This window comes from Saccopteryx leptura, chromosome 9, assembly GCF_036850995.1.
Source record: "Saccopteryx leptura isolate mSacLep1 chromosome 9, mSacLep1_pri_phased_curated, whole genome shotgun sequence".
In the NCBI taxonomy this organism is placed as follows: domain Eukaryota; kingdom Metazoa; phylum Chordata; class Mammalia; order Chiroptera; family Emballonuridae; genus Saccopteryx; species Saccopteryx leptura.
The window spans coordinates 38,762,316-38,766,748 of record NC_089511.1 but is presented as its reverse complement, the minus strand read 5'-3'; the positions used below and the strand labels follow the sequence as shown (position 1 = coordinate 38,766,748).

The 4,433-nt window shown below is 38.6% G+C and overlaps 1 non-coding gene across 1 annotated transcript; it reads right to left on the bottom strand.

Moving 5' to 3' along the window:
• Positions 1 to 1,228: 1,228 nt before the first annotated feature.
• Positions 1,229 to 1,304, bottom strand: TRNAA-UGC (transfer RNA alanine (anticodon UGC)). Its single transcript has one exon. It is a non-coding gene; the product is annotated as a tRNA-Ala (tRNA).
• Between the last annotated feature and the right edge of the window lie 3,129 nt (positions 1,305 to 4,433).

Below are 4,433 nucleotides of genomic sequence, written 5' to 3'. Positions count from 1 at the left end.
GTGTGAGTCCTCCCACTGTTGCCAATTTCAAGTGCCAATATAAAGTCACTGAACTGGGAGAGGGAAGAGATGGGCACCAATGGCTCTCTCAAGCTGGTCTGAGAAGGCTCCAGGGCCGCAGGCTGTGCATACTTACCCTACCCAAGCACGTGTGTGTCTTAGCGCCTGCCCCACAGTGCAGGCTGTGCTGTGGTTACTTCTTCTGCAAGTTGGGTGTGAGTCTTCATCCAATTCCCATTTTATGCCTGTCAGGAAACTGTTGAACTTGTCTGTCATATATTTGTTCTGCAACCACATCTATGATGGAAGTTTACTAAGAAGGTTCTTGTTTTTCATTAAGAAAGGGTGTTATATATAAATGTTTAGGGATGAAGGGGCATCATGTCTGCAACTTACTCTCAATGTTCAGAAAGATATAGTAATATGTTTATGTTGAGGAAAAGTGAGAAAGAAATGCAGTAAATATTAACAAATGGGAAACTGGGTTAAAGGCATGTAGACATTCTTCATACTATTCCTCTAAGTGTCTGTAAGTTTGAAATACGCTGCTCACAAAAATTAGGGGATATTTCAAAATGAATATGAAGCTATAAAAAAAGAAGCATTTGATTTGTTTTATTAAACAAGAACATCAGAAAAACAAACGACAAGTCAAAGAAAGTTGTTCGATTATGCAAATAAAATACAAAACTAATTATTATTTCATTGGTGAAAGTGCACTAAACATAAGGCTGAAAGTACTGGAGTATCTACACGTTCCCTGATCTTGAAAGTACATTTTGAAATATTCCTTAATTTTTTGAGCAGTATAGTTTCAAAATAAAAAGCTACAAAATAATAAACAAGCACATCCATCCCCGAAAAGAAGTAATGATTAATAATGTCATCTAATGGAATTTTCTCCTTTGGTGTGTTGATATAATAAATTATTTAAGTAGATTTTTTTTTTTTTGTATTTTTCTGAAGTTGGAAACGGGGAGGCAGTCAGACTCCTACATGCGCCTGACTGGAATCCACCCGGCATGCCCACCAGGGGGCGATGCTCTGCCCATCTGGGGCATCGCTCTGTTGCAACCAGAGCCATTCTAGTGCCTGAGGCAGAGGCCACAGAGCCATCCTCAGCGCCCGGGCCAACTTTGCTTCAGTGGAGCCTTGGCTGCAGGAGGGGAAAAGAGAGAGAGGAAGGAGAGGGGGAGGAGTGGAGAAGCATATGGGCGCTTCTCCTGTGTGCCCTGGCCGGGAATTGAACCCGGGACTCCTGCACGCAAGGCCGACACTCTACCACTGAGCCAACTGGCCAGGGCCAAGTAGATTTTTAAATATTAAACTATCCTTGAATTTCTGAGTGAACTATATTTGGTCACACTATGGTGTTCTTTAATATACTGCTAGATTCAATATCTGGTATTTATTTCTAGTTAGTTGAGTTTATATCTACAGTAAGAACAGTCTGTGGTTTCCTCTTTTTCTGTGTTTATTTGGTTTTGATATCAGGATTAAGCTATCTTTGTAAAACAAATCAGGAGTTGATTTTCCTTAACTATGTAGCAGAACTTGCCTATAAAACCTTCAGAGTCTAATGCTCTCCTTAGGGTAATTTTTACATATTGTTTCAGTTTCTACTTTGGTTATAGTTAGGGTTATAGTGTGTTTGAACTTTCTACTTCTTTAAGTCACTTTCCATTTCTACAAAATTATGTATTTCAGTACTACTGTGAAATCTATCAGGATAAAATTATTCATAATCTCCTGTGATTTTTTGTTTGTTTGTTTTTTCTTTTCTGTACTCCTCTGAAGCTGGAAACGGGAGAGACAGACAGACTCCTGCATGCGCCCGACTGGGATCCACCTGGCACGCCCACCAGGGGGCCACGCTCTGCCCACCAGGGGGCGATGCTCTGCCCCTCCGGGGCATCGCTCTGCTGCGACTAGAGCCACTCTAGCGCCTGGGGCAGAGGCCAAGGAGCCATCCCCAGTGCCCGGGCCATCTTTGCTCCCATGGAGCCTTGGCTGCGGGAGGGGAAGAGAGAGACAGAGAGGAAGGAGAGGGGGAGGGGTGGAGAGGCAGATGGGCGCCTCTCCTGTGTGCCCTGGCCAGGAATTGAACCCGGGACCTCTGCACGCCAGGCCGACGCTCTACCACTGAGCCAACCAGCCAGGGCCTCTCCTGTGATTTTAACCTCTTAATTGGTAGCTATATCCTCTTTCTTATTCTGCACTTGGTGCCACAGTTTCTTATTTTCTAGATTAGATTAAGCATAAATTAAACTATTTTATTTTCTGCTTGTTTAGTCAATTTCTTGGTTAAACAGCTGCATCTATCAATATGACTTTTTCTGTCTCCTAATTTATTTTTTGTGCTTTATTTATTTCTTCTATTTTGTTTAGATTTATTTTCTCTTTTCAAACTTTTAATTTGGAGGGTTTTTTTACTCCACATTTAATAATAAAAATATTTCAGGCTATGACTATAGGCCTTTCAGTCTCACTTGAATTGTATCTTGTAAGCATAAAAATCTAGGAATTTCATTATTTTCTGTATGTTTTAAATTTTAATTGGGACTTGACTGTTGGTGGCACAGTGGATAGAGCCTCCACCTGAGACATGGAGGTCCTGGGTTCAAAATTCCAAAGTTTCTGGCTTGGGCACGGGATCATTGATGTGATTCCAAGGTCACTTGATGTCACTTGCTTGAGCCCAAAGATCACTGGCTTGAGCTCAAGGTTGCTGGCTTGAGCAAGGGGTCACTGTTCAGCTGGAGCCCCATGGTCAATGCATATACGAGAAGCAATCACTGAACAACTAAGGTGCTTCAACTACGAGTTGATGCTTCTCATCTCTTTGTCCTCTTTCTCTTCCTTCCTGTCTCTCTTTCAAAAAAAAAAAATTGAAAATTGTAATAAAATTTTAATTATTAATTTAATTATGATTGCAGTCTCTGAATTCTGCCTGGAAAGTATCTGGGGTATCCATTCTGATTTTCTTGGGACCAAAGGGTTTCCCAGGATGCAAGTCCTTTTTCCACAAAATGGAATGAGCTGGTCACCCTCATAAGCAAGGCTTTCTTTATCACTTAAAATGTGATTTGTCTTAGTACTTGCTGCTAGGGAACTTGAAAAGAATGTTTCCTGATTGTAGGGTACAGAGTTTAAATTTAGATCTACTTAATTAACTTAATTAATAATATTTCTCAGTTCCTCTATATCTATTTTTTAGCTAATTTGATTAGTCAAAAATTGAGAGAAGTGTACATTGCCACCACTATTCTATCCATCATTTTTTTGACATTTTTTCAAAAAGATTTTGCTTTGCCATGGCCAGGTAGCTCAGTTGGTTGGAGCATCATCCTCATACGCCAAGGTTGTGGGTTCAATCCCCGGTTGGGACACATACAGGAATCAACCAATGAATGCATAAGATACGTAGAACAATAAATCTCTCTCTCTCTCCTCCTTCTTCTGTCTTTAAAATCTATGAAAGAAAAAATTTTAAAGATTTTTGCCTTATATAGTTCAGCACTGTTATTTTCCCATAGAAGTTTATTATTCTAAAATTGATAAGCTTCTAGCAAAACTGACAAAACTGAAAATGAAAAAAAAAGACTGATAATTGCCGACATCAGCAATGTACTAGGGAATACACCACAGATCCTGCAGTCAGTAAGAACATAATTAAGAATAATACAAAAAAACCCTTTATATTCAAACATTTGACAACTTGGAATTCCTTTTACTCCACACTTAATGTGGAGTAAAAATAGACCAGGTCCTTGAAAATAGACCAGGTCCTTGAAAAGCACACACTACCAAAACTCAACCAAGATGAAATAGACAATCTGAATAACCCTACAACGATTCAAAAAATCTAATTCATACCCTAAAAGCTCCCCCCAAATAAATTTCCAAGTCCCAGATGCTTTCACTAGGAAATTCTATCAAGCATTTAAATCTTTCTTAAACTCTTCCAGAAAATGGAAGAAAAGAGAACAGTTTCCAACATATCCTATGAAACCAGAATTACCTGGTTACCAAATACAAAGACAATAAAAAAAAGAAGAGAAAAGAAAAAAGGAAAACTATAACCATCATCTTTCATGAAATTGGATGCAAAAATCCTCAATAAAATATAATTTTTTTTCAAATCAAATCCTACAATACATAAAAATTATTAAGCATCATAACCAAGAATGATTTATTCCATGTCAACTCTCAAAATTCAATCAATAAGCTAAAGAAAATAATCATGTAATCATATCAATAGGTACAGAAAAAACATTTGACACTATCCAACACCTATTCATGATGAAATTCTCAACAAATTAGGAATAAAAAGGAACTACATCATGTTACCAAGAACATCTACAAAAACCCACAGCTAACATCATACCTAATGGTGAAACACTGAACCTTTCCCCTGAGGTCAAGAACAAAGC